The 21,230-nt window shown below is 41.8% G+C and overlaps 1 non-coding gene across 1 annotated transcript; it reads right to left on the reverse strand.

Moving 5' to 3' along the window:
• Positions 1-19,475: 19,475 nt before the first annotated feature.
• Positions 19,476-19,548, reverse strand: TRNAK-CUU. The gene has a single exon. It is a non-coding gene; the product is annotated as a tRNA-Lys (tRNA).
• Positions 19,549-21,230: the final 1,682 nt, after the last annotated feature.

Here is a 21,230-nt window from a genome sequence, read left to right on the forward strand (position 1 = left end):
CTAGACTGTGAGCCCACTGTTGGGTAGGGACTGTCTCTATATGTTGCCAACTTGTACTTCCCAAATGCTTAGTACAGTGCTCTGCACACAGTAAGAGCTCAATAAATATGATTGATTGATTGATTGACTGACATGTCTAACCAATTTTGTTGCATTTTCCCCAGTGCTCAATACAGGGTTCTACACACAGTAAGTAATGGTATTATTAAATACCATTAATTGATTAGTATAGTTCATTGCTTTTAGTGGGTTCTTAGTAAATGTTCATGCTCTTATATCCTCCAAACTAAAATTTTAGGTGGTATCTACTCTGTTAAAGACAGACGCAAACATTTCCAATTGGCTCATTTTTACGAGAAATCTATGGTAAATTATCATGGACCATCCTCACTGAATATAAATCTATTCCATATTTGCTGTAGGTGTTAGCATTGATTCTCTCCTCCAAATCGTTTGAATGGGATGTAGATAGAATCACCTTCTTCGCTTTTTTTTTTTTTTTTTGGTAAATGACATCTGTTAAGCACTTACTGTATGCCAGGCATTATACCAAGCACTGGGTAGATTCAAGCTAATTAGCTTGGACACAGTCCATGTCCCAGATGGGGTTCACTATTCCCATTTCTATGAGAAGATAAAATACAACATAATCACGATGCTCTTTGTCCCACAGCAATTACTAGAAAACACTGTTTTCATCTACATTTTTAATAAAGCTATTACGGTAGATTACCTCATCTTCAAGGTAAATCATAAAGTCTGAAGTAACAATTAACTAAAATCATTATTACTTTAAACTAGGCCATGACTGACATAGTAGTTCTATATTCATTTTCACTTTGCTCAGCTTCCTGGAGAGGAGCTAATGGAATCTGAACAGTTGTGTGTCTATGTGCAAGGTAGTTCCCATTTTACGGATGAGGGAACTGAGGCCATTAGGCTCTCAGTAACTACTCCTCTTCCAACAGCTGATGAGAAGGAGAAGTGCGGTGGGGGAGGAGGATGATGATGAAAGAATTCATGGATTGTTATGAAAGAAGGCTAGTGACCTAAGGATCACAGAGAAGCAGCATGGCCTTGTGGTTAGAGCACGGGCCTGGGCATCAGAAGGACTTGGGTTCTTATTCTGGCTCCTCCACATGTCAGCTGTGTGATCTTGAACCAGTCACTTCACTTCTCTGTGCCTCAGTCACCTCATCTTTAAAATGAGGATTCAGTCTGTGATCAACATGTGGGACAGGGACTGTGGCCAAGCGGAGAACCTTTACCCTGTGCTTAGTACAGTGACTGGCACATTGTAATCACTGAACAAATACCGTTAAAATAAAGGGGGTGGGGAATTGACTCAGTTTTGGTTCCTTTTAACTGCCTGAAGGATTAGTATTTTTTTTGAAATGATGCTCAAAGCAAATACTTCCCTATAAAAATCTTTGAAAGCTAAATAAACATCGGTTTTTGAACTGTTTGTCGGGATTTTTCACAGTCTTCACAAAAAAGTTCTCAAAGCCCTCATCGAGTTCGGCAAAGCTTCCCAGAAAAGCAATGGTCTTGCTATTTAATCTCATAAAAACACTTCAGCCATTATTTTTATACACCTTTAAGGAAGCCTCTCGAAACCCACAATGGTTCTAAACTAGAACAGTGACATCTTAGAACATATAATTGCCACCCATTGCACATGGGGCTCATAAAAGAGTGTGGTGAATATATGAATAGATAAAACTTCTATGAGAAGATAAAATACATCATAACCACGATGCTCTTTGCCAGAAAACACTTTTTTCATCTACGTTTTTAGTAAAGCTATTACAATAGATTACTGCATCTTCAAGGTAAATCATAAAGTCTGAAGTAACAATTAACTAAAATCATTATTACTTTGAACTAGGCCATGACTGACGTTGTAGTTCTACATTCATTTTCACTTTGCTCAGCTTCCTGGAGAGGAGCTAATGGAATCCGAACAAGTTGTGTGTCTATGTGTAAGGTAGTGAGGGAAGGAGAATAGGAAAAATATTTCATTCTATTCATCCCAAAGTAGTACCATATTCATGCCTCTGGAATCATTTTCAAATGGTAAAACATTCACTGTTCAAAACCAGGAAGCTTTGCTGATATCGTTATACTGGGACATTTGCTGAGACTTTGATTCTCTGCCCCATGAAATCAGGATTAAAGGTGACTATTGGCAGCTTCTCACCTTGGGGGCTGAAAATTGTGGCTCTGGGGCCAGAGCAAAGCAGGCTGAGGGGAGAGCAGAATGGGAGTTGGAAGAGTGGATGAGGAGAAAAAATGGTGAAAGGTTAGGAGCAGCCTTGGATCTCCCTTTCTACATTCAGTCAATCAATCAGTCAATCTATCAGTGGCATATGTAGAGCATTTATTGTGTGCAGAGCTCTGCATTAAGTGCTTGGGAGACTACAAAAGAGTTAGTAATAATAATAATGGCATTTGTTAAGTGTTTACTACGTGCCAAGTGCTGTTCAAGCGCTGGGGTAGATACAAGGTAATCAGGTTGTCCCACATGGGGCTCACAGTCTTAATCCCCATTTTACAGACGAGGTAACTGATACAAGGTAATCAGGTTGTCCCACATGGGGCTCACAGTCTTAATCCCCATTTTACAGATGAGGTAACTGAGGCACCGAGAAGTGAAGTGACTTGGCCAAAGTCACACAGCTGACAAGTGGCGGGGCCGGGATTAGAACCCACGACCTCCGACTCCCAAGCCCGGCCTCTTTCCACTAAGCCATGCTGCTTCTCGTAAAAATGATCTCTGCTCTAAAGGAGTTTGCAATATAACAGGACAGACAGGCATTCAAATTAATTACATTTAGAGGGAAGCACTAGAGTTTAAATTAATCAATCAAAGGTATGAATTGATCACTTACTATGTGTAGCGCATTGTACTAAGTGTTTGGGACAATACAGTGCAACAGAATTAGCAGCTACGCTCCTTGCCCATAGTGTGTTTACAGTCTAGAGTAGGAGACAGACGTATATGAATAAATAAGTAGTTTATAATATATGATTTAAAGAGATGTACATAAGTGCTGCGGGGTTAAAAAACAGGTACGTAAATGCCAAAATACATGAGGGAGCGAAGGGGTGAGTTTTCCATACACCTTCACACATGTTCTCCTCCTACCCCTCCCCTGCCACCACTGGGCTCTCTTTAGTGGACATTTGATATATGCTATTATTTCCCAGAACAACCCATTCAGTTTCTGATCCTTCAGTCATCCTTCAAAAGATTTGATAAACGTTGGTCTGTGCTGATTTCGTATTGATTCGGGCATATTACTAGAGGAACATGATGGGAAATCTGAACAGACATTGATTAAATACTGACATGAGATGGGATAAAAATTTAAATCAAAGAAAACATCGCATTAAGGGGAAATTGATTGGCAGGTGGTGTCAAAATAGATCAACATTGAATAGTGGTGATTACAAATACGAGTGATCCAAAGACAAATAAGTCCCACGGAAGGCAGTGGATATGTTTAAATTTATCGGAAAAGACATGCAAAATCAGGTGTATTTAAGTTATTTGCGGAATAAAAACGGTCCCTGGTAATTGAGTGGGGTATCATCAGATTGAGTTTGACAGTGACAACACAGGGATATTCATGCTAATAGAGACTCCCACATCTCAGCTGTTGCTTAAAAAACAAAATCTGAAATATCAAACTTCATGGAGGACAGAGACATCCAAATCAAGGACCGATCTGAAGATGCACCAGCTGCTCTCCCTGTCCTCTTCCTGTGACACGTGGTTCATGCCTCCCCCCTGCATGGAATTCCCTTTTTTATGGTATATGTTAAGTGTTTACTATGCACCAGGCACCGTTCTAAGTGCTGAGGTAGACACAAAGTAATCATGTCGGACACTGTCCTTGTCCCACATGCGGCTCACGGTCTTAATCCCCATTTTCCAGATGAGGTAACTGAGGCCCAGAGAAGTGAAGTGACTTGCCCAAGGTCACACAGTAGACACGTGGCCGAGCTGGGATTAGAACTCAGGTCCTTCTGACTTCCAGGCTATGCTGCTTCCCTTCCCCTTCATATCCGACAGGCCATTACTCTCTCTTTCAAAGCTCTACTTGAATCATATCTCCTCCAGGAAGCCTTCCTTGAATAATCCCTCACCTCCCAACCCTCTTCTCTCTCCCCACTCTGTTACCTGACTGTAAACTCGTCCTCTAGGCTGTAAGGTTGTCCTCTAAACCGTATACTCAAGTGGGCAGGGGATGTGTCTGTTTATTACTACTACTAATAATAATAATGGTATTTATTAAGTGCTTACTATGTGCAAAACACTGTTCTAAGTGCTGGGGAGGTTACAAGGTGATCAGGTGGTCCCACTGGGGGCTCACAGTCTTAATCCCCATTTTACAGATGGGGTAACTGAGGCCCAGAGAAGTGAAGTGACTTGCCCTAAGTCACACAGCTGACAATTGGTGGAGCCGGAATTTGAACCCATAGACCTCTGACTCCAAAGCTCATGCTCTTTCCACTGAGCCATGCTGCTTCTCACTGTTATAGTATACTCTCCCAGGCATTTAGTACAGTGCTCCATGCACAATAAGTGCTCAATAAATACAATTGAATGACAAAATGAGTGGATACTTATGGTCTTGAATCATCACCCTGTAAACAGTTCAGTATTCAGCACACCTCCACCAAACAGTACTTGTGTATCCTTATTTTCTGTTGCTTCCCCTACCTGTGATTTATCTTAAAATCTCTCTACCCTCCTAGATTGTAAGCTCCTATTTACTCTTTTGTACCCTCCCAAGAGCCTACCACAGTGCTTTGCACAATGAAAGCCTTCAATAAATATCACTGATAATGATCAATCAATCAATCAATCAATCAAATTTATTGAGCGCTTACTGTGTGCAGAGCACTGTACTAAGCGCTTGGAAAGTACAAGTTGGCTACATATAGAGATGGTCCCCACCCAACAGCGGGCTCACAGTCTAGAAGGGGGAGGCAGACAACAAAACAAAACATGTGGACAGGTGTCAAGTCATCAGAATAAGTAGAAGTAAAGCTAGATGCCGATCATTAACAAAATAAATAGAATAGTAAATATGTACAAGTAAAATAAATGGATTAATAAATCTGTACAAACATATATACAGGTGCTATGGGGAGAGGAAGAAGGTAGGGCAGGGGGATGTTGCACATATGAATTGGCCAACTAATGGTATTTATAGAGCACTTGCTCTGTGCAAAGCACAATACTAAGTGCTTAGGAGAGTAAATACAGCAGAATTAGCAGACACATTTCCTGCTCATAACGAATTTACAGTCTATCTCTCTCTCTATCCATATTATATATATATATATTCATTCAATCATATTTGTTGAGCACTGACTGTTTGCAGAGCACTGTACTAAGTGCTCTCCAAAATAAAGAGCGACAATCCCAGCCCACAGCAGGCTTACAGTCTAGAATGGAGGAGATAGAAATCAAAACAAGTTAACAGGCAATATATATATATATACATTTGTTTGGCAATAATCAGGAGATGATGCTTAAAAAGAGGTAGACTTTAGTTAATGAACACACTCTCAAGTTTTTTTTTTTTTATATGGTAGAGCAGGACTTGTAGAAACCAATTATAAACCACTCATAACTGGAACCCTCTTTTCCTTCAAAGCCCTAATAAAAACCCTCCTCCTCATAGAAGCCTTTCGTGGTGAACTCCCTGCTGTCCGAAAGACATGGCGTTACCATGGTATTTCATAGAGGAATCACAGGAGGCATGAAGTATCTCCCCCTCCTCCCCCTCCTCCCCCTCTCCATCCCCCCGTCTTACCTCCTTCCCTTCCCCACAGCACCTGTATATATGTTTGTACATATTTATTACTCTATTTATTTATTTATTTTACTTGTACATATCTATTCTATTTATTTTATTTTGTCAATATGTTTGGTTTTGTTCTCTGTCTCCCCCTTCTAGACTGTGAGCCCGCTGTTGGGTAGGGACTGTCTCTATATGTTGCCAACTTGGACTTCCCAAGCGCTTAGTACAGTGCTCTGCACACAGTAAGTGCTTAATAAATACGATTGATTGATTGATTGATTGAAGTATAATCCTGGCCACCATCCTGGAATATCAAAGTTGGTGAAGATGGGGGCGATGGGGTGATACTCAGGAAAGGCTAGACTTTCATAGGAGCTGAGCACTTTCTTTTTAATAAATCCTGTTATTGTTTCACTTTCAATCATTCCAAGTTGAGGGAGTCTCACCTTGATAAAGGGTGACCCTATGGGGTTGCAGCTGTGATAGGCCCCTCCGTCCTGGGAACTATAATCAACCCCCTCTATAATTAGCTGCATACATCCACCTAAGCTCCTTGAGAGCTGAGATCATGTCTACCAACTTTATTGCTCTCCCTCTCTAGACTGTAAGCTGGGTGTGGGCAGGGAATGTGCCTACCAACTCTGTACTCTCCTGAGGGCTTAGCACGGTGCTCTACACAGCTGGTGATCAATAAATACCATTGATTGATTGATTATTGTTATCTCCAAGAACTCGGAGCAGTGCTGTGCACACCATAAACACTCAATTAATCAATTAGTGCTATTTATAAATAATGTAAACATTTACAAACACCACTGATGGATCGGTTGATTAATGTGTGTTCACGTAGAGGAGAAATACAAGTTCTGGATCTTTCTGAACCTTTGTGTTTTCTGTTTTCTCCCTGACAGACAAAGTTCCTTGAGGGCAGAGAGCTTGCCTTATACTTCTTTTTTCATTCCCCTAAGGCCATGATGACCCAAAGCTGGCAACACCAACAGGTAAATACAACTGATGGTGATTTTGATATAACCGTACAACCTGCAGGTTGTATTTCATAGCCCAGGCTGTACAGTATGTCTTTTCTAACCTAGAAGATGAGTTCCTCGAGGTCAAGAACTGAGACACTTGATCTAAATCAATTTAATCATCTCCAAGAAATAGGAAAAGAAACAGCTTGTGTTTCGAAAAGAAACCTTGTTTTCCCAATAGATCCATGATATCTAGTAAGAGTTTAAGAGGTTCTGAAACAAATTCAGCACCATTCAGTTCATAAAACACCAAAGCCTAAATTTTGAATATGAGGTCAAGCATACGAAAGTGTAATTGTCTACAAAATTTCTTTATGTGTTAGGATCTGATAATCTGCCTAAAAATGGCTTTTAAAGAAATGATGATTTAGTTGTCTTGGAGAACAAGACAGCATATTGGAATTCATGGCTTTTCAGAGCATGGATAGAGTGGACTAGGTCAATTTCATTGATACATTTTGTAGTGGTTAAAAACAGATAGTTATAATAAAAACAATAATAATTATTATCATGGTATTTGTCATATGCTCACTATGGGCCAGGCACTGTACTTAGCGCTGGGGTGGATACAAGCAAATTAGGGCTGGGCATAGTCCCTGTCTCACATAGGGCTCACAGTCTTAATCCCCATTTTACAGATGAGGTAACCGAGGCACAGAGGAGTGAAGCGATTCCCCTAAGGCCACACAGCAGACAAGTGGCAGAGCTGGTATTAGACAACAATTAGACTCAAAAACAACAATTTTAAACTTTATAGAAGTCTTCAAATCAAAATTCCTGCAAATGCTTTCCTGTTTCTTGCACTCGGGCTTTGTAGTACATGCTTGAACAATGCATCATCCTTCAACTACGGTTTTCTGTTTAATGTGTACGGTTTTATGTCTAAGGAACTGTAGGGTGGCTTTAAATCTTCCCCCAGAGAGGAAAATCTGGAAGAACAATAATATCGGAAACAGCAAAGGGAAGTTCTGGAAATCTTGTCATCGGAGCTAAAATGCTGAGGCTAAATTAAAGTAAAGTGAAAATTTGGCTTGGGTCTTCACCCAAGGAGTTAAACACATTTACAATGGGTCACCGTTTAATCTAACTTGTTTATAAAGTTCTGATGTGAAGGATCAGGAGAACTTACCCTCTCAAATTGAACTGATGTTTTCTGGTTTTCAGTCAAGTGTGAATGAAATCGGTGTTCATTGAGAGTTCACTGCCCTCCCAGAACAGAGCTTAATGAAAGAAAGATGAACCGTGTAACATTCGCATTGTTTGTCCATCAAAACAGCTTAAATCATAGTTGGGGCTGGAGGGTGGAGCTTTAGATAAAGTTCTAAGGAATAGCTTCCAACAGACCATCAAGGTTTAGTCTGGTTAAATGAAGGACAGGTTCTGCAGTGACTTGAACACTCATTAAAATGAGTGTTCAATTTGTACTTCCCAAGCGCTTAGTACAGTGCTCTGCACATAGTAAGCGCTCAATAAATACGATTGATGATGATGATTAACATGTCTGAGTAATTCTGGTGTTTGTGAAGCCCTATATTGGGTGCCATGGTCTTTACTAACTGCTAAGGATGGCACAGATCAGACAGTCCCTGTCCCACATGGGGTTCACACTATAAAGGGGAAGGAGAACAGGTTTTCAAGAAAATATAAAAAGCAGATTTTTAATAAGCTAGTCATGGTCAGGGAATGTATCCACTACATTGTTGTATTGTACTCACCAAGTGCTTAGTACAGTGCTCTGCACACAATAAGCACTCAACAAATACAAATGGATTGATTGATTGATTTGTTCCCTCATCTGTAAAATGGGGATGAAGACTGTGAGCCCCACGTGGGACAACCTGATCACCTTCTATCCCCCCAGCGCTTAGAACAGTGCTTTGCACATAGTAAGCACTTACCAAATACCATCATTATTATTATTATTATTATTGAAAGAAACCATGAAACAGTTCCAGAATCTAATAGGAAGAACGATTCTATTATTCCGCACTATCCCAAGAGCTTAGTACAGTGCCCTGCACATAATAAGTGCTTAATCAATACCATTAATTGATTGAACAATGTGCCTGTCAAACTAAAAATATAAAGTAATAATACACATGCATTTCTAATTTGCTATAAATTGACCTATGAAAAGGGAAAATACTTTTTTTTTCCAAATTTAGGTGTTCAGATTGGAAAGGGATGTTCATAATTCCCTAAATTTTTGAGAGACGGTTTGGAAATCATTAGTATTCAAAAAGTGTGATCACAGATAAGGAAGCTATTCCAGGTTTCCTGAGACCTTAAGTAGCCAGGTAACTATGCATTTGTTTTCTGGCCAGAACAATAACAGCAAAAAAATTAAAAAAGTAAAGGAGAGAGAAAAAGAAAATCAGCCATCAAAGCAGCTCAACTAGCAGGGAAAATGTGAGAATGTTCACACACAGAGACCTCATTATTATAAATCTGCATAAAAATTGGTTTCCAAACCATTGCTGTTTTTAAAATTGCAATTTGCAGACTAGACTGGAGAGAACCCAGTTTTACCTGTCACTAGAAAAATGTAAGTCTGCACAAGCTGTTCAAACGCTTAAATAATGCCTCATGATATCCAGAGCTGAACTAATAGTTTTCTCATGTTTGCAGATGGGAAATTCAAAGGGCAATTTTATTAGGTGCACTATCTCTTGGGACCTGACACGTTATTATTGTATCATCATGATTATTTTTATTATTCAGAAAAAGCACAGTATAACAAGATAGAGTTGGGCAGTATTTCTGAGTCCCTGATGCTCCAAGGTCCTTTGGACAGAATGGAACTTCAATAATAACCAACTTACGGAGGGATGACGAGGTGAATGTACTAAATTCTCAACTGAACAAGACTCAGGGGACACTAAATTTGCATTTGTTCATCTGAACTTTTGTTTAGGTGTAAATGGTTCAGTTTAGCTTGGAGCCACAGCAGTGGGAACTTGATTTTGTTAAATGTTTTTAAAGATGAAGACTTCCAAACGTTGGTTTCAGGGCTCTCTGACTACTGTCTCCTCCTTGCACTTCTGAACTCGTCTTCCATCCCACCCCAGTTCACATTCTCCAGACTTCTCAAACTATCATTCCACTGACTCTTGCATCTTTTCTATTTTTTAAAAAAGTGGTACTTGTTGCTTATAATGTGCCAAGCATTGTACTAAATCCTGGAGTAGAGTCAAAATAAGCATTAATTCATATTCTAAGTAGGAGGAAGATTTAATCCCCATTTGCAAATGAAGTAATTGAGACCCCAAGAAGTTAAGTGATTTGCACTGTACTCATGCAAGCACTTAATAGAGAAGCAGGGAGAAGCAGTGTGGCTCAGTGGAAAGAGCACGGGCTTGGGAGTCAGAGGTCATGGGCTCAAATTCCAGCTCCGCCAATTGTCAGCTGTGTGACTTTGGGTAAGTCACTTAACTTCTCTGTGCCTTGTTACCTCATCTGTAAAATGGGGGTTAAGACTGTGATCCCTGCGTGGGACAACCTGATCACCTTGTATTCTCCCCAGCGCTTAGAACAGTGCTTTGCACATAGTAAGCACTTAAAAATGCCAATAACATCATCATTAATACAGTGCTCTGCATATGGTAAACATTCAATAAAAAACCACTGATTCATCAGTCAATCAATCGTATTTATTGAGTGCATACTGTGTACAGAGCACAGTGCTAAGTGCTTGGGAGAGTTCAATATATTAGAGTTGGTAGATTCATTCATTCATTCATTATCGTATTTATTGAGCGCTTTGTGTGTGCAGAGCACTGTACTAAGTGCTTGGGAAGTCCAAGTCGGCAACATATAGAGACGGTCCCTACCCAACAACGGGCTCACTGTCTAGAAGGGGGAGACAGACAACGAAACTCCTGGCCTGCAACAGGCTTACAGTCTAGACAGAGACAGATGTTAATATAAATAAATAAATTATGACTATGTTCATAAGTGCTGTGGGGCTGAGGAAGGGATGAAAAACAGGGAGCAAATCCGAGTAATTGCTGGATTGCCCAAGATCATATCGCAGATAATTGGTGGATCAAGTTTAGAACTCAGGTCCTCTGACCCTCAGGCCTGTCCTCTTTCCACTAGGTCATGCTGCTATAAAATAGGCCATCTCTGACTTATTGCTTAACCCCCAAATCCCAAACATGGAATTTGCCTTCCTCAAATCTTCCAAGCCTCTTTCTCCCCACCTTCAGAGTCCTGTCAATTGACCACGCTCTCCAAGAGATGCCCTGGACTTAACTCCCCCCATTTCTTGGACAGCCCTCCTTATCCCCCACCCCCGCATCTGGCAGCATGGCTCAGTGGAAAGAGCACAGGCTTTGGAGCCAGAGGGCATGGGTTCAAATCCTGAATCTGCCACTTAACTTTTCTGTGCCTTAACTACCTCATCTGTACAATGAGGGTTAAGGCTGTGAGCCCCCCATGGGACAACCTCATCACCTTGTAACCTCCTCAGCGCTTAGAACAGTGCTTTGCACCTAGTAAGCACTTAATAAATGCCGTTATTATTATTATTATTATTATTATTATTACTGTCTGGTCATCCCTCCTAATCCAAATTACGGAGGTTTACTGTTTGAACTTTTTCTCTCCCTTAAGAAATACCATCATTATTATTATTATCAGCCTCCTTAGCAGTCATGTGCAATTGAAAATAATAACTGTGGTATTCATTAAGCATTACTATGTGCCTGGAAGGTACAATACTACCAGATCAGGCATGGTTACCGTCCCACACCGGGCGGCAATCACATTTTTTTATTCTTCCAATCTTAAATTGACTTCTTAACAATTTCCATTTGTACCAGTGCCCTTATTCTTTTGCCTATTTTATGTTTGACAAGTTATTGCTCCTTGGAAGTCCCTCCAGAGCAGGGGCTGTGTCCTTTACTTTGGTTTTCTGTATCTTGGGTCATATTCCAACAGGCTGTCCTTAAGATTTAGCCACTCAACCTGGGGAAGACTGAAGATGGCTTCAGATAAAATAAGATGGCTTTTGAGTTGTGTTTTGGTATGTACAGAGAAGCAGTATTGCCTAGTGGAAAGAGCACAGGTTTGGGAGCCCAAGGACCTAGGTTCTAATTGTGAATCCTGGCTTTGCCACTTTTTTTTTTTTTTTGGTATTCATTAAACATTTTCTCTGATGTGCCCGGCATTGTTCTAAGTGCTAGTGTAGAAACAACTAATCAGATTGGACAACGTTTATTTCCCACATGCGGCTCCCAGTCTTAATCCCCATTTTACAGCTGAGGTAACTGAGGCACAGAGAAGTGAAGTGACTTGCCCATGTTCACACAGCAGGCAAGAGGCGGAGCTGGGTTTTGAACCCAAGTCCTTCTCACTCCCAGGCCTGTGCTCTAGCCACTACAGCAGACTTGTCTGCTGTGTGACCTTGGACAAGTCACTTAATTAATTAACTAATAATGGCATTTGTTAAGTGCTTACTATGTGCAAAGCACTGTTCTAAGTGCTGGAGGGGGGAATACAAGGTGATCAGGTTGTCCCACGTCGGGCTCACAGTCTTAGTCCCCATTTTACAGATGAGGTAACTGAGGCACAGAGAAGTTAAGTGACTTGCCCAAGGTCACACAGCAGACATGTGGCGGAGCCGGGATTCGAACCCATGACCTCTAGACTGTCCCCCTTCTAGACTGTGAGCCCACTGTTGGGTAGGGACTGTCTCTGTATGTTGCCAATTTGTAGTTCCCAAGTGCTTAGTACAGTGCTCTGTACACAGTAAGTGCTCAATAAATACAATTGATTGAATGAATGAATGACCTCTGACTCCAAAGCCCGTGCTCTTTCCACTGAGCCACGCTGCTTCTTTCTCTGTGACTCAGTTTCAATCAATCAATCAATCAATCGTATTTATTGAGTGCTTACTGTGTTTCCTCATATGTAAAACAAGGATTCAATTCCTGTTGTCCCTCCTACTTAGACTGTGAGCTGCAGGCATCTGTGTTTGATCTTCTAGACTGTGAGCCCGTTGTTGGTTAGGGACCTTCTCTATATGTTGCTGACTTGTACTTCCCAAGCGCTTAGTATAGTGCTCTGAACACAGTAAGCGCTCAACAAATATGATTGAATGAATAATTGAATGAATTTCCCGTATCCACCCCAGAGCTTAGTACAGTGCTGGGTAGAAGTAAGAACTCAACATATACCACAGTTATCATTATTATTACCTGTGATACCAAACCACACACTTAACATATACCACAGTTATCATTATTATTACCTGTGATATCAAACCCCACATTTTTCCATCCAATCAAAACCACCAGGAGCCATGACTGCCTCCCCCTTGCATTCTCTGGCTCTTAATTCCCGACATGACCTGGGACTGCTGAGTTGATCTTCATTTGAACTTCCTAGTTGCGCTCTATTCAATTATATCTCCGGTTATTATTGGCCAACAGACATGTTTAACCCAAGTTTTACAGCTCTTCAGAGGATTCAGGCAGAATTAAATTTTGTATTCTGGCTAGATTTATTGATTGATTGGTTGATAGATTCCTGACAAATGCTTAGCTCGGTCGCCATTATTCCTTTGGATGGGTCCAGGTTTGTCGCCTCGATTCCTCGTGAATGTCAGGATTGGTGCAGTTTCCATTTTTCTTCTCTTTCTATGGATTTTAACAAGGTGGCCCTTGTTCCAGGAATCAGTCAGATCAAAGCATTCATCAAAACATTCAAATGGAAATGATCAAAATCTTAATCACTTCTACTTGAAGTTAGCTGTAGACAAAGCATCCTGCTAAGTATAAGGCGGGTCTGTCATACGCCAATGGTTTCCAGAGCTTTTAAGGGCTAATAAATAATATAATAATCAATTTTGCTCGAAGGTGGTTGGCCGCTGAGACATGATTCTAATATTTCCTGTAGCCATTAGGACAGTGGTCTTTTATGGGGCAAGCTATAATGGGGAAAGCCTGTAATTGCTCCATAGATATGACTGATTGATTGATTTTGTGAGTCCAACCGTGGTTCTCTTAGTAGTAGCAGTAACAGTAGTAATAATAATGATATCAATGGCATTTGTTAAGCGCTTACTTAAGCACTGGGGGGATACAAGGTGATCAGATAGTCCCATGAGGGGCTCACAGTCTCCATCCTCATTTTACAGATGAGGTAACTGAGGCACAGAGAATTTAAGTGATGTGCCCAAAGTCACACAGCTGACAAGTGGTAGAGCTGGGATTAGAACCCACGACCTGTTGCCAACTTGTACTTCCCAAGCACTTAGTACAGTGCTCTGCACACAGTAAACGCTCAATAAATACGATTGATTGATTAATTGACCTCTGACTCCAAAGCCCGCGTTCTTTCCACTGAGCCATGCTGCTTCTCAGGCTGCCCTGTGTTGAGGCTATTTAGGGCTTCCTAAGAATCCGTAAAATTTCTCATTTAATTATCACCAGAGATAATCTTTTCCAACTGAAGGACAGAGATCGGATCCTTCTTTTCTTCTAATCTCTAAATTGAACCCTGTGTGGCACAGGCATTGTATCCAATCAGATTATTTTATACCTACACCAGCGCTTAGTACCATTCTTTGAAACCTCGTAATCACTTAATCAATGCCATACGTAATAATAATAACAATTGTACTATTACGACTGTTAGCATTATTGTTACCCCTATTATTACTACGTATATTTCCCTGTCGGGCAAAAAGTCCTCTCCTTTGTGGTGTCGGTAATTACACTCCCAAATGACAAATGCTCATTCCAAGCAAGTGAAATTGAACTTGATTTTATCCCCTCAGATTGGGATCTGATTTTAAAGCACAGTAAGATGATGTCAAAATTAATGACGGTATATTAAAATTCACATATTGGGAAAGAAATAAATGAAAGAAATCCAGTGCCTTTCAAAGAAAAGAAAGACATTCTGATTGGTTGCACCTGTAGCTTCCCCTGTAGGGGAAGCATCATGGCTCAGTGGAAAGAGCCCAGGCTTTGGAGTCAGAGGTCATGGGTTCAAATCCCGGCTCTGCCAATTGTCACCTGTGTGACTTTGGGCAAGTCACTTAACTTCTCTGTGCCTCAGCTACCTCATCTGTAAAAATGGGGATTAAGACTGTGAGCCCCTGTGAGACAACCTGATCACCTTGTAACCTCCCCAGCACTTAGAATAGTGCTTTGAACATAGTAAGTGCTTAATAAATGCCATTATTATTAGTAGTAGTACTAGTAGCATCTCTGAATATATCATAGAGGAGCAGAGGTCACTGAAGGAGGCAGGGATCATGAAGAAGAAGAACCGTGGACTTAGTTCAGTGCTGCAGCGCTTAGCACAGTGCGCTGTGCACAGTAAGCGCTCAATAAATGCAGTCAGATGAAGACTGACTGAACTCCTTGTCTTCCCTCCCAAACCTTGCCCTCTCCCTGACTTTCCCATCTCTGTTGACGGCACTACCATCCTTCCCGTCTCACAAGCCCGCAACCTTGGTGTCATCCTCGACTCCGCTCTCTCATTCACCCCTCACATCCAAGCCGTCACCAAAACCTGCCGGTCTCAGCTCCGCAACATTGCCAAGATCCGCCCTTTCCTCTCCATCCATACCGCTACCCTGCTCATTCAAGCTCTCATCCTGTCCCATATGGACTACTGCATCAGCCTTCTCTCTGATCTCCCATCCTCGTGTTTCTCCCCACTTCAATCCATATTTCATGCTGCTGCCCGGATTATCTTTGTCCAGAAATGCTCTGGGCATATTACTTCCCTCCTCAGAAATCTCCAGTGGCTACCAATCAATCTGCGCATCAGGCAGAAACTCCTCACCCTCGACTTCAAGGCTGTCCATCACCTCGTCCCCTCCTCCCTCACCTTCCTTCTCTCCTTCTCCAGTCCAGCCTGCACCCTCCTCTCCTCTGCTGCTAATCCCCTCACCGTACCTCGTTCTCGCCTGTCCCGCCATCGACCCCCAGCCCACGTCCTCCCCTGGAATGCCCTCCCTCTGCCCATCCGCCAAGCTAGCTCTCTTCCTCCCTTCAAGGCCCTACTGAGAGCTCACCTCCTCCAGGAGGCCTTCCCAGACTGAGCCCCTTCCTTCCTCTCCCCCTCGTCCCCCTGTCCACCCCCCCATCTTACCTCCTTCCCTTCCCCACAGCACCTGTATATATGTATATATGTTTGTACATATTTATTACTCCATTTATTTTACTTGTACATATCTATTCTATTTATTTTATTTTGTTAATATGTTTTGTTTTGTTGTCTGTCTCCCCCTTCTAGACTGTGAGCCCACTGTTGGGTAGGGACCGTCTCTATATGTTGCCCACTTGTACTTCCCAAGAGCTTAGTACAGTGCTCTGCACACAGTAAGTGCTCAATAAATATGATTGATTGATTGACTGATTAGAAGAGTCAGAAGTCATGGGTTCAAATACTGACTCCACTAATTGTCAGCTGTGTGACTTCTCTGGGCCTCAGTTACCTCATCTATAAAATGGGGATTAAGACTGTGAGCACCACGTGGGACAACCTGATCACCTTGTAACCTCCCCAACACATAGACAGTGCTTTGAATATAGTAAGTGCTTAATAAATGTCATCATTATTATTATTATCATTATTAATAAACAGAAACTCCTTATCATTGGCTTTAAAACATTGTCACCATGCTCCCTCTTACCTTACCTTGCTGATTTCCTATTACAACCTTACCTCCCTTACTCCTCTAATGCCAAACTACTCACTGTACCTCGAACTCATCTTTCTCACCACTGAACCCCTCTCCCACATCCTGACTCCGGCCTGGAATTCGCTCCCCTTCTTATGTGACAAACGATAACTCTTCTCATCTTCAAAGCTGTATTCAAATCACATCACCCCCAAGAAGCTTTTCCAGTCTAAGCCCTCATTTCTGCTATTCCCTCTTTTTTCTGCATCGCCTTTGCACTGGGATTTGTATACCTTTTTCACCCCAACTTCAGCCTTCCCTTCCCCATCCCCAGTATTTATGTACATATCCATAATTCATTTCAATGTCCGTTTCCCCCTCTAGACTTTAAGCTCCTTGTGGGCAGGGAACATGTCACAACTCTGTTATATTGAGCTCTCCCAAGTGCTTAGTGCAGTGGTCTGCAAACTGTAAACGCTCAGTAAATATGATTGATTGATTGAATCAGAAAAATGACTTTGCTCCTGAATGGTCCAAAGAAAATCAAAACAGCAAAACACCTTAGTATTTGTGGACTTTTTCTTGAAGTGAACCAGTGAATGACTACTGACTTTCCGCTATTCCTCCTTTAACAGATTGGCTTCATACCAAAAAAGGCAACCAAAGTGACCAGGATAATGGAACAGCTTTCTTGAGAGGATATATACTGAAAAAACCAGTGCAGTCTGAAAAACTGTAGGGTGAGAGGAGATGAGATTGAAATGTACAAAATAATAAAGGAGACATTTAGCCTAGTGGAGACTACACTGGCCTGGGAATCAGAGAATCTGCATTCTAACACCGCTCTGCCACTTTTCATTCATTCATTCAATCGTTTTTATTCATTCAATTATATTTATTGAGAGCTTACTGTGTGCAGAGAACTGTACTAAGTGCTTGGGAAGTACAAGTTGGCAACATATGGAGACGGTCCCTACCCAACAACAGGCTCACTGTCTAGAAGGGGGTGACAGAGAATAAAACAAAACATGTAGACAGGTGTCAAAGTCGTCAGAACAAATATAATTAAAGCCTGCAGTGTGACCTTGGAGAAGTCATTTACCTTCTCTGGGCCTCATTTTCCCCAGTTATGAAATGGAGATTGAATAATTGGTCTCTCCTAATTAAACTGTGAACATCCTGTGAGAAAGGGGCTGTTTCCAAACTAATACTATTGTTTCAACCCCAGGACTTAGTACAGTGCTTGGCAAATGGCAAATATTAAATATCTATTATTATTATTATTGTTGTTATAATAATAATTATGGTATTTGTTAAGTGCTTACTATGTGACAAGTACTGTTCTAAGCGCTGAGGTAAATACAGGTAAGCAGATTGTCCCACATGGGGCTCGCAGTCTTAATCCCCATTTTAAAAGATGAGGTAGCTGAGGCCCAGAGAAGTTAAGTGACTTGCCCAAGGTCACACAGCAGACAAGTGGCGGAGCTGGGATTAGAACCCACAACCACTGAGTCCCAAGCCCGGGATCTTGCTGCTAAAAATAATAATAATAATGATGGTATTTGTTAAGCACCTACTATGTGCAACGCACTGTTCTAAGTGCTGGGGGGATACAAGGTGATCAGGTTGTCCCACATTGGGCTTACAGTCTTACAGAGAAGCAGCATGGCTCAGTGGAAAAGAGCTGGGCTTTGGAGTCAGAGGTCATGGGTTCAAATCCCAGCTCCGCCACTTGTCAAGTGTGTGACTTTGGGCAAGTCACTTCACTTCTCTGGGCCTCAGTTCCCTCATCTGCCAAATGGGGATGAAGACTGTGAGCCCCCCGTGGGACAACCTGATCACCTTGTAACCTCCCCAGCTCTTAGAACAGTGCTTTGCACATAGTAAGCACTTAATAAATGCCATTATTATTATCATTTGCACATAGTAAGTGCTTAATAAATTCCATTATTAATCCCCATTTTACAGTTGAGGGAACTGAGGCACAGAGAAGTGAAGTGACTTGCCCAAGATCACACAGCTGACAATTGGCGGAGCCAGGATTTGAACCCGTGACCTCTGACTCCAAAGTCCGTACTTTTTCCACTGAGCCACGCTTCTTCTCTTATTATCACTGGGTAACATGAAATTGTTGTTCTCCAAATCCCAGAGCTGGAGGAGGAGGTGCGGGGAGTCTTGGACTTTGTTCAACCTGATTACCTTGCATCCACCCCAGCACTTTGAACAGTGCTTGGCACATAGTAAGCACTAAACAGATACCGCAATTATTAGAATTATTATGATGATTAACCTCACTGGAGCTTGAAACAGGGAAATTCAAATGAATACAAGGAAACACTCCTTGACCTACCAGGTAGGAGGCATGGAGAATGTGTTACCCTAGGAAAATGTAAAGGCAGAAAACAGCGGAAAGTTCAGGAAAGGTTTGGATGACTGCTTGATTGATGACTTCATGGTGATGGGGTCCTAACAGGACAACATAAAGGCTACATCAATCAATGATCAACTAATCAATAGTATTTATTATTGAGTGCTTGCTTGCACAGAGCACTGTACTAAGCACTTGGGAGAGTGCAATAACACATTCCCTGCCCGTAATAATAATGATAATAATGACATTTATTAACCGCTTACTGTGTGCAAAGCACTGTTCAAAGTGCTGGGGAGGTTACAAGGTGATCAGGTTGTCCCCCGGGGGGCTCACAGTCTTAATAATAATAATAATGGCATTTGTTAAGTGCTTACTATGTGCAAAGCACTGTTCTAAGCACTGGGGGGATACAAGGTGATCAGGTTGTCCCACGTGGGGCTCACAGTCATCATCTCCATTTTACAGATGAGGTAACTGAGGCTCCGAGAAGTTAAGTGACTTGCCCAAGGTCACACAGCAGACATGTGGCAGAGCCAGGATTTGAACCCATGACCTCTGACTCCAAAGCCCATGCTCTTTCCACTGAGCCACGCTGCTTCTGTAAAGATTCACGCCCAACATGGGGCACGAACCCACAACCCTGAGATTAAGAGTCTCATGCTCTACCAACTGAGCTAGCTGGGCACATCCCCATTATACAGATGAGGTAACGGAAGCACAGAGAAGTTAAGCGACTTGCCCAGAGTCACACAGCTGACAATTGGCGGAGCCGGGAATCGACCCATGACCTCTGACTCCAAAGCCCAGGCTCTTTCCACTGAGCCATGCTGCTTCTCTATAACAAGCTTACAGTCTGGGAGAGACAGACATTGATGGGGATAAGTAATTTATACCATATAATTTAGACGTAGGAATATAAGAACTGTGGGGTTGAGGGTGGGGCAAATATCAAATGCCCAGAGGTCACAGAACCAACTGCGTCACTGATCCAAATGCCAAAGGAAAGTAAGGTCGAAGAAACAATTGAGAATGTGAGAAAGCCATTGGATGGGAGTCATTCATTCATTGTCATATTTATTGGGCACTTACTGTGTGCAGAGCACTGTAATAAGCGCTTGGAAAGTACAATTTGGCAACAAATAATAATAATAATAATAATAATAATAATGATGGCATTTGTTAAAAGTTTACTATGTGTAAAGCCCTGTTCCAAGATCTGGGGGATACAAGGTGATCAGGTTGTCCCACGGGGGGCTCACAGTCTTCATCCCCATTTTACAGATGAGGTCACTGAGGCTCAGAGAAGTTAAGTGATTTGTCTAAAGTCACATAGCAGACTGGGTTTAGAACCCATGACCTCTGACTCCTGAGCCCGGTCTCTTTCCACTGAGCCACGCTGCTTTCCTACCCAATGAGCTCACAGTCTAGAAAGGGAAGATGGACAACAAAATAAAACAAGTGGACAGGAATCAATAGCATCAATATAAAGAAATAGAATTATAGATAAATACACCACTAATAAGATAAATAGAATAATATATATGTACATATACAAACAAGTGCTTTGGTGTGGGGAGGTGGGGTAGAGCAGAGGGAAGGAGTAGGGGTGATAGGGTAGAAGTGTTTGGGACAGGGCACTGCTATAAGAATCAATTGTTATTTATTTATTGAACATTTACTGTGTGCAGAGCGCTTTACTAAATGCTTGGGAAACTACAATATAATAAAGTGGGTAGACGCATTCCCTGCCCAAATTAGTTTACAGTCTAGAGGGGAAAACAGATATTAATATGAATAAATAAATTATGGGTGTGCACATAAGTGCTTTGAGGCTGAGGGAGGGGTGGGAAAAAAGGGAGCAAATCTGGGTTTCGCAGAAGGGAGTGGGAGAAGAGGAAATGAGGGCTTAGTGAGGGAAGGCCTCTTGGAGAAGAACATCTTTCGGTAAGGCTTTGAAGGGGGCTAGAGTGATCGTCTGGCAGATCTGAAGAGGGGGTGTGTCATTTTTTTTTTTTATTTTTTTTTTTTTTTATTTTTTAACAATTCCAGAGCAATGCAGGGCTTGGGTTTCCCACTACCCACCAGCAGGCCAAGGCACGGCCTAGGGGACAGAGCATGGGCCTGGGAATCAGCATGACCCTGGTTCTAATTCCAGCTTGTCTGATGTGAGACCTTGCACTTGTCATTTCACTTCTCTATACCTCAGTTCCCTCACCTATAAAATGGGGAATTAAGACTGAGAGCCCCATGTGGGACAGGCACCGTTTCCAACACGATTTGCTCGTAACCATCCTAGTGCGTAGTCATAGTAATAATAATAATGATGATGTCATTTATTAAGCACTTACTATGTGTATCCCCCTTCT

This window comes from Tachyglossus aculeatus, chromosome 1, assembly GCF_015852505.1.
Source record: "Tachyglossus aculeatus isolate mTacAcu1 chromosome 1, mTacAcu1.pri, whole genome shotgun sequence".
NCBI classification, from domain to species: domain Eukaryota; kingdom Metazoa; phylum Chordata; class Mammalia; order Monotremata; family Tachyglossidae; genus Tachyglossus; species Tachyglossus aculeatus.